The 10,061-nt window shown below is 35.9% G+C and overlaps 1 non-coding gene across 1 annotated transcript; it reads right to left on the reverse strand.

The window, feature by feature from the left end:
- Positions 1–9,329: 9,329 nt before the first annotated feature.
- On the reverse strand, positions 9,330–9,433 carry LOC148567518 (small nucleolar RNA R71). Its single transcript, XR_015882845.1, has one exon. It is a non-coding gene; the product is annotated as a small nucleolar RNA R71 (small nucleolar RNA).
- Positions 9,434–10,061: the final 628 nt, after the last annotated feature.

Below are 10,061 nucleotides of genomic sequence, written 5' to 3' on the forward strand. Positions count from 1 at the left end.
GCACCGAGGACGGTGCAAAGCCTTAAGTGTGGGGAGGTCGGTCAGTACCTGACTTCTGGAGGTAATTTCTCTTCCCTAAAGACCAATAAATTAGGATATTTAGTTAGTTTTTCTTTTATAGAATAGGATAAATTGCATAGTAATAGATTAATTGCATGCATGTTCTACTTGATTGAAAAGACAATAAGTTTCTTCTAAGACTCTATTTTTTGGAACAAAATTTCACTAATTTTAATTAAAATTTTTATGTTAAATTTGCTTGAAGTTGTATTTGGAACATGATTTTTGAGCTAAAGAACACACAACCTGTGACATTTGAGCCTTTATGCATGGTTACATTATTTAACCATAATTATTTTATTCTTATGTGTTTACTTCTCTATGATTGTAATCTATATTTTGTTTCATCCTATATGTCCAATATTTATTATATTTATATGTTTGCATATGATTGAGGCCATTAATTGTTTAGCTCACTTATCCAAATTATGCCTACTCTTTCAATTACCTTTGTTAGCCACTTTGAGCCTTTGAATCCCATTTGTTCTATATTTTGCCACATTACTAGTCTTAAGCAGAAAAACAATTATATATCCCAAACTGAATCTTTGGTTAGCTTAAGATAGAATTGTGTGTGCTAATTAAGTATGGGAACAAAAGATAATAAGGGAATGTGTCATGATAATATAATGAAAATTTGGAGACCTACTCATGTGAAACTAAAAAAAAAAATTGAAAATCTATGTGCATTGATAAGCTATGTTTATTTTTATGCTTATGAAAAAAAACCAAAAATAAATATTCAATAAATAAATAAGGGGACAAAATTACCCCAATGTAAAGTTAAGAATTCAAAGATCAATGCATGTATGATAAAATTAAGATAAAAAGTTGATACATGAGTATGGAATGTGAAAGGGAAATTATGGGTAGCTAGGTATGAATTCTAAAGTTATATAAAATATATATATATAGGTTATGTTAAAGCTTGGGTTAATTAAAGATTCAGTTTATAAGCTTACTTAGCCATATATGTATCCTTACCATTACCTCAGCCCCATTACAACCTTGAAAAGACCACATGATGTCTGCATTGATATATTAAATGTTGTTGATTGGTTAGGAGAAGAGCAAAAAAATTAAAGAGCATGATTAAAGAATGATAAATTAATTACCCTATAAACTAGAGAGACTAGAGTGTACGTACATCATCAGTGAGGTTTCAGTGCTTAAAATTCTATGTTCCCTGCTTTCATGAGCTGCCTTCTTGCATTTTTATCTGTTCTTACTGCATGAGAATTGAATTAGTGGAATTTGATTTGTAATTGTTTTGAAGAGCTTATTTACTATTGATCAAGTGGACAAGAATCATATAGTTGCGTTTACATATATAGGTTGCATTGCATGGCCTGAGTTTTTACATGTTCCTACTCATTTGTTTTATCTCCTTCAACTAAGCATGAGAACATGCTAATGTTTAAGTGTGGGGAGGTTGATAAACCACTATTTTATGGTTTATAATGTGTTTAATTGTGTGGTTTTATCATGATCTTTACCCACTTATTCATATGATTAGCATGCATTTATATTTCCTTCCTAAAATTATTACATGATTGAAAACTTGCTTCCTAGAGACTTTTAATTATGTATTTTAATTCTCCTTTATTCCATTCGATGCCGTGATCTGTGTGTTAAGTGTTTCAGGCTTTATAGGGCATGAATGAGTTGGAGATTGGAAAGGAAGCTTGCAAAAATGGAAGGGACACAAGAAATTAAGGAGATGACCAGCGAGAAGTGACGCGGCCGCATAGCTCACGCGACGGCGCGGAAGAGAGGAATTCGCAGTGACGCGGCCGCATGGCTCATGCGAACGCGCGGATTGGAATAGCACAAGTGTCGCGGAGGCGTGGACGACGTGCCCGCACGGCAGAGCAAAATGCCGCATGACGCGTCCGCATAAATGACGCGTTCGCGTGACATGTGCGATCTGCATAATCTGCAGAATTCGCTGGGGGCGATTTTGGGCCCTGTTTTGACCCAGTTTTCGGCCCGGAAAAGCATACTAGAGCTAGAGGACATGCAGAAACCAAATACAACATTCATTCTACACAGTTTTAGTTTTTTTAGATCCAGTTTTACTCATTCTCTAGGTTTTCTCTCTACACATTCATAGTTCTTAGGATTTTTATTTCTATTGCTCTTTGCATTGGGATATTGAGAAGAGTTATTACCTCATCAAGACTTCGTCATTCTAGTTCGTTTTCTTTACTTGGCTTTACTCTTCCATGTCCTTTAATTTTCATCTTTTTAACTTCTCATCCTTTTTCACCTCCATTCTATTTTATTTAATTTATTTGCATACTTTCATTCATTACATTTTAATTTTGTGCATATTTTTTTTTCTTTTCTAAATTCATTATTTTTCCTTTGGTCTTGAATTTTCTTATTTCACTGTTGCACCTTCTCTTCAATTATTTTAGGCGCTTAGAGACTTGTTTTATTCTGGTTAGGTAATATTATTTAAATCAATGCCAATCTTTTATATCTGTATTAATTTTGCATAGACATGAATTTACATTACCTATCTTTACCCACACTCTCCCTCATTGTTGCAAAATTTTGCACCACTGGTATGCCATGTGCTTCTATTATTTTCTCACTTGCATGTTGTAGCTACCATGTAATTGAGACCCTCATTATTTGGCATTAACCAACCCATGTTTTATTTGTTTTTTATCTTTGTTTTGGGTTACTTTTCTTCCCTTTTTCTTTCAGGATGGCCACCAGGAAGAGAACCAGAAGACGTTTACATGGGAGAGACAAACAAGTTCCTATGCACATTCCTTGATGAGAAAAGCGTCTGTTGAAGCAACCCGTCCACTTTCACATCTTAGCATGCACCGAGGACGGTGCAATCTTTAAGTGTGGGGAGGTCGATACCGATCTCCATGGGTTAGTTATTTTCTTCTCAACACCAATATTTTATTTTCTTTGTTAATTGCTGCATTTGCATGTTTAATTGCATGTTTGTTTGATTTTGTGCATATTTTACCACTTGGTTTAAGTAATATTTTCTTTTTCAAGAAATTTTTATAGTATTTCACTAATTTAAATTAAAAAAAAACAAAAATTTTTCTATTAAAACTTGTTTGAAGCTGTATTTGGAACATAGTTTAAAAAGCTAAGAACACACAACCTGTGAGATTTTAAGCTTATTTATATGGTTACATTATTTAATCATAAATTTTTATTCTTGTGTGTTTTCTTCTCTATAATTGCAATCTTTGCTTTGTTCCATTCTATATGTCCATTGTTTAGTGTATTTACATGCTTGCATATGATTGAGGCCATTATTTGTTATTAGCTCACTTATCTCAAATAAGCCTACCTTTTACATCACCCTTGTTAGCCACTTTGAACTTTTTAACCCCCTTCTATTTCATAACCACATTACTAGCCTTAAGCAGAAAAATAAAATAAAAATCCCAAGTTGAATCCTTGGTTAGCTTAAGATAGATATTGTGTATAATTTAAGTGTGGGGAATTTAAGTGGGATGATATGAAAAAGTAGGGAATTAAATTGAATAAGTTATTTAAAAATTTGGGAAGCATGCTCATGTGAAATCAAAAAAATTAAATTACCATGTGCATTGAAAAAAAAAATTATTAAGTAATTAAATAAGGGGATACAAAAAAAAAATATAAAATATAAAATAAAAAAATAAAAAAAATATATTACCCCAAATGCAAAATAAAAAAAAAAAGAATCAATGCACATGGGACAAAATTCAAAAATAAGTTTGATAGATGAGCATGTAATACAAAAGTGGAAAAAATTTGGATATCTAGGTAAAGCATTTTAAAATTATATAAAGTATGTATATGTTAGGTGAGATCTTAGACTAATCAAGGATTCACTTTATAAAGCTCACTTGGCCATACATATATCCTTACCTTTACTTCAGCCCCATTACAACCCTAAAAAGACCTCATGATGTTTGCATTGGTACATTGAATATTTGTTGATTGATTAGATAAAGAACAAAGTTTAGAAAGCATGATTAGAGAAGAGTAGAATGAATTACCCTAGACACTTGAGGGACTAGAGTGATATACACTACCAGTGAGGGTTCAATGCTTGATTCTATGTTCCCTGCTTTCATGAGCTATCTTCTTACAAGTTTACTTGTCTTTTATTGTATGATTTGAATTACTGAAATCTGATTTATGTTTGTCTTGAAGAGCTTATTAACTTTTAACCAAGTAGATAGAAACATCTTAGCATGTAGTTGCATTCATATGGATAGGTTGCATTTCATACATTCTATCATTCCTCTTCACTTTTATAGCTTTTCTTGAGCTTAGCATGAGGACATGCTAATGTTTAATTGTGGGGAGGTTGATAAACCACTATTTTATGGTTTATCTTATGCTCAATTGAGTGTTTTTTATCAACTCTTCACCCACTTATTCATACTAATTGCATATTTTACGTTTTCCTTCCTGATTTTGTGCTATGATTGAAAACATGTTTCTTTGGCCTTTAAATTGCTAATTATTAATCCTCTCCTATTACCATTCGATGCCTTGATATGTGTGTTAAGTATTTTTAGAGATTACAGGGCAAGAATGGCTTAGAGGATGGAAAGAAAGCATGCAAAAGTGGAAGGAATACAAGAAGTTGAAGGAACTGCAAAGCTGTCAGCCTAACCTTGTCGCACTAAAATAGTGATAACTTGAGCTACAGAGGTCCAAACGACACAGTTTCAGTTGCATTGGAAAGCTAACGTCCAGGGCTTCGATTTGATATATAATATGCTATAGTTGCCCTGACGCTAGGCGATGCCAACGCATGCTCCACGCGGACGCGTCGCAGTGACGAAAATCAGCGTGGCAGATTTCTTCTCCAGCGATTTCTGGCCTATTTTTGACCCAGTTTTCGGCCCAGAAAATACAGATTGGAGGCTATAAAGTGGGAGAATCCATTCATTCATAATAACCAGCTCATAATTCATAATTTTAATTTTAGATGTAGTTTTTAGAGAGAGAGGTTCTATCCTCTCTCTTAGGATTTAGGATTAGGATTCCTCTTAAAGGAATTATGATCTCTTATTATTTCAACTTTTTTATTTCAACTTACAATTTCTTCTGAGTTCCAGGTTCAATATTCCTTTTATTTATTTTCCCAATTTAATTTATAAATTTTCCATGTTAGATTTGAATATTCTATTTAATATAATTTGAAGTATTTTAGTTTATGATTCTTATTTAGCTTTTTATATTCTTGGTTTTAATTGATTAACTGGAGGCTCTTGAGTTATCAACTTATCGTGATTGATTGTTATGTCGGCTAATTGATTGGAATTCCACTAACTGTAGTTCACTTGACTTTCCCTTGCTTTCGTAAAGGTTAACTAAGTGGGATTAACTTCAATTCTCATAGGATTAACTAGGATGGGACTTCCGAATTTTCATACCTTGCCAAGAGTTTATTTTATAGTTATTTATTTATTTTACTTGTCATTTGAATTACTTGTTCCTTACTTTCAAAACCCCCAATTTACAAAACTCATAACCAATAATAAGAATACCTCCCTGTAGTTCCTTGAGAAGACGACCCGAGGTTTAAATACTTCGGTTATCAATTTTAAAGAGGTTTGTTACTTGTGACAACCAAAACGTTTGTAAGAAAGGACTTTTGTTGGTTTAGAAGCTATACCTGCAACGAGGATTTATCTGCGAATTTCTAGACCACGCAAAAGTTCTCTCTTCATGTAGTATTGTGCTTTCCGTTTTAACCTCTTTGCCTCCTTCTTATCTGTAGGGAGTGTTTCCATTTTGAGGTAATTAATTATGGGAGTCATCCATCCTTGATCCAGACCTGTTATGGCTAAGACCTTTTCTTCTTCTGAGATTGATGGGTTCTGCGGCATCTCTTGGATGAGGCTTCTATTGTTGCCCCCTGGTTTTGTGCTGGCTAGTTTTGAGAGTGCATCAGCTCGAGCATTCTGTTCCCTGGGTATGTGGCAGACCTCATATTCCCCGAGTTGTCTGAGCTGTTCCTTGGTTTTATCCAAGTACTTTTTTATCGTGGGATCCTTGGCTTGGTAACTCCCTGCTATTTGTGAGGTGACTACTTGTGAGTCACTAAAGATGATAAGCTTTTGAGCTCCAACCTCCTTAGCCAGCTTCAAACCAGCTAGTAGTGCCTCATACTCAGCTTGGTTGTTTGAGGTAGGGAACTCGAATTTGAGGAAAATTTCGATTTGGGTTCCCTGGTTGCTTTCAATTATCACACCTGCGCCACTTCTAATTTTGTTTGAGGAACTGATGCCAAGGCATCTTAGGCTAGTTTCACTAGCATTTTTCTGTTAGTTTTAGTTGTTTTATGCATTTTCTTGAGCTTAAAGTAACCAAGAATGGTTAAATGAATAACAAAACAATGAACCATCCAAACAGTATGATTTTGATGCAAATTCCATGAGTTTTTAGTTATATTACTTGAATGCTATGAATGGAAGATTTCTCATGAAATTTTGCAAGACTTTGATGCAGTTGTTTGGATGATTTCAGGGAAGAAGAGGCTAGGCAAGGAAGCAACAAAATCAATAAAGGAATCTTGAATATCACATGTGGAGTTTAAGTTCCAGTTTAAGCTTAAACTGGAACTCAAACTACCAAGCCATATAATGCTGGGAACTATCAGTGGCGTTTAAGCTCCAGTTTAAGCCTAAACTAGAGCTTAAACGCCAAAATCATGAAAGCTGAGGAAAAGCTGAAAGTGGCGTTTAACCTCCAGTTTAACCTTAAACTGGAAGTTAAATGCCAGAAATGAGAAATGCACCAGGGAGCCATTTCCACGTTTAAGCTCCAGTTTAAGCTTAAACTGGAGCTTAAACGTGTTCGACCATTCTCCTCCAGGGTTGCTTTCTTCATTTCCACGTTTAAGCTTCAGTTTAACCTTAAACTGAAGCTTAAACGTGTTCGACAATCCACACTCCAGACTTGCCTTCTTCCATTTCCACGTTTAAGCTTCAGTTTAACCTTAAACTGAAGCTTAAACGTGTTCGACAACTCCACACTCCAGACTTGCCTTCTTCCATTTCCACGTTTAAGCTTCAGTTTAACCTTAAATTGAAGCTTAAACGTGCTTGAATTATACCACCTCCAGGAGTGTCCAACGTTTAAGTTGCAGTTTAAGCTTAAACTGCAACTTAAACGCCACTAATTGAAAAGGTTTCTGGGCCAAAGATATTGCAGTTTAAGTTAGCATTTGAGCACAAACATTAACTTAAACGTACTCTGGTATGAAACCCAATTGAATATCATGGTTTATGGGATTGGGCCTGAAGAATTGATGAGTCTGGAATTTCAAATTGTTGAGTCATGTATCATTACTTGTTTATCACTAAGTTGGCTCAATGAATGTTACAGAATTGGATCAGCAGCCTCATCAGGATTATGGATCATAAACCCAAAGCAAAAGGAAATCAGGGAAAGGCCTCAAAGCCCAAGAAACACAACAGAAGCTCAATTTAGAAAGTGTATAAATAGGATAGAATTTAAGTTAGTGGCACTCGGGGGGGAATTTTGGGGGATGACTTTTTCTAGTTTTCATACTTTTTGTAATTGAATTCAGAGCTATGACTCACTAAACCCCCTTTCATTGGGTTAGGGAGCTCTATTGTAATTCAATGAATCAATAATAGTTTTTATCTTCTTCTTCAATCTTTTCTCTTGAATTTTTGTTAGAAAGATTCTCGATCTAATTCCATTGGTTAGTTGTCTTGGGAAAGAAACTATCCATAATTGGAATCCTTCGGAACCTTGGGAAAGGAATGGAGGATTCATGCTAGAGAAGCTTTCTCACAGTGAATTGGATTGGGGTTTGGATGGATATTGTGACATGTAATCCTACCAAATTGTGGTTCATGAAACTGTGTGGTATAATCAGTGATCGAGCATCATCTCTTCTTATGAACATTTAAACCAAGGGATTGGGAATTTGTTTGTTTTTAGAGAGAATTGGTGAGCCAAGGGATTGGGATCCAATCATATAAGATTGCCAAGCAAAATTCATTGAATGCATTGGTTGAGGAAGGGATAAAAAAAAATGTTTGATTCGGAGATCTCAATATCTCCTGAAACCCAATGAATTCCCCATTTCTGATCTATCACTTCTCTTTACATTCTGCAATTAAATTCATGCAATCACCCCGATCCCTTTTTAATTTCAGCAATTTAGCTTCTCGCTCTTTAATTCATGCAATTTTACATTCCGCAATTCTCATCTAAATCTTGATTCCGCTCAACTAGAACACACTTCTAATCCGAATTGCTCACTCAACCAATCCTTGTGGGATTCGACCTCACTCTATTGTGAGTTTTTACTTGACGATAACCGGTGCACTTGCCGGAAGGAATTTTTGCCGATCGTGCAATTTCTTAAAATCGTAGCATCAAGTTTATGGCGCCGTTGCCGGGGATTGGTTTTCGATTGACAATTCTCAAATTGGAAGTTAACTAGATTGAGCATTTTTCTTGCTTTGTTAATTCAGTTCAAGTTACTTGTTGAATTTTAATTTCTGCACTCTGTTACATGCTTTCTTTCTTTATGCCTTTAAATTCAAGCAACTAACTCACTGACTCACTAACTATTTGAATTAATTCCTCAACTGCTCTAACCATACTCTTCCATTAACCAAGAGTATTTCACTTGTTTGTTGCCGGTGCTATGTTTTTGTATGACAGGTAGGAGAGGAGAGACATCAACTCCTCATTATACCGAACCAGAGAGGACCCTTCATAAACTTTGAAGGGAAGCAAGAGGGAAGAGAGTACTGGGAGAAGAAGAATCTGAAGGAGAATCTGAGGACAATTTTGAGGAAGCTCTAGATCTCAACATGGATAGAGAAGTTCACAACCATGAGAGAGCTGATGGAAACAATGCCATTCCCGAGAGGAGGGTTCTTGGTTCATACATAAACCCAACCTCTGGGAATTGTGGTAGCAGCATTCAGAAACCACCCATTCAGGCCAACAATTTTGAACTCAAACCACAGCTAATATCACTTGTGCAGGATCATTGTTCATTTGGTGGGAGTGCTAATGAAGATCCAAACCAACATCTCACAAAATTCCTGAGAATTTGCGACACTGTGAAGTCCAATGGAGTCCAGGAAGATACCTATAAACTGCTCTTGTTCCCATTTTCACTTAGGGACAAGGCAGCTAAGTGGCTGGAATCATTCCCAAGGGGGAGCCTAACAACCTAGGATGAGGTGGAAAGCAAGTTTCTGGCACGTTTCTACCCCCCACAAAAGGTCAATAGGCTTCGATCTGAGGTTCAGACTTTTAGACAACAAGATGGTGAAACTCTCTACGAGGCATGGGAGAGATTCAAGGATTTGACAAGGAAATACCCACCAGACATGTTCCATGACTGGGTGCAATTGCATATTTTCTATGATGGACTTTCTTATGAATCAAGGAAGGTTGTAGACCATTCATCAGGAGGTTCATTGAACAGGAAAAAGACTGTGGAAGAAGCCATTGAAGTGATTGAGACAGTGGCTGAGAATGAGTACTACTATGCTTCAGAGAGACACAACACTAAGGGAGTCATGGAGCTGAACCATGTTGATACAATTTTAGCCCAAAATAAGGTGTTTGCCAAGCAACTAGCAGAGCTCACCAGGAAATTAGAAACAAAGCAAGTGGCTGCAATACACACACAAGATCAAGAGGAAGTAAGCACTGAAGGAGGTGATTGGGAAGAGGCCAATTATGTAGGAAATCAACAAAGGCAACCATATGATCCACATTCCAACACTTACAACCCAGGCTGGAAAAACCACCCAAACTTTGGGTGGGGAAACCAGCAAAACCAACATAACAAGTCCACATACCAAAACTCCAACCAAAGATCATACCAAGCCACACAAAACACTTACTCCCAACCATCATATCATGGCCAAAATAATCAACCTACCCAACCTAATCCGAACCAACAATTTCAAGATCAATTAAACAGGATAGAAGGAATGCTGGCAAACATGGGT

This window comes from Arachis ipaensis, chromosome B4 (genome assembly GCF_059453495.1).
Source record: "Arachis ipaensis isolate K30076 ecotype BB chromosome B4, ASM5945349v1, whole genome shotgun sequence".
Classification (NCBI taxonomy): domain Eukaryota; kingdom Viridiplantae; phylum Streptophyta; class Magnoliopsida; order Fabales; family Fabaceae; genus Arachis; species Arachis ipaensis.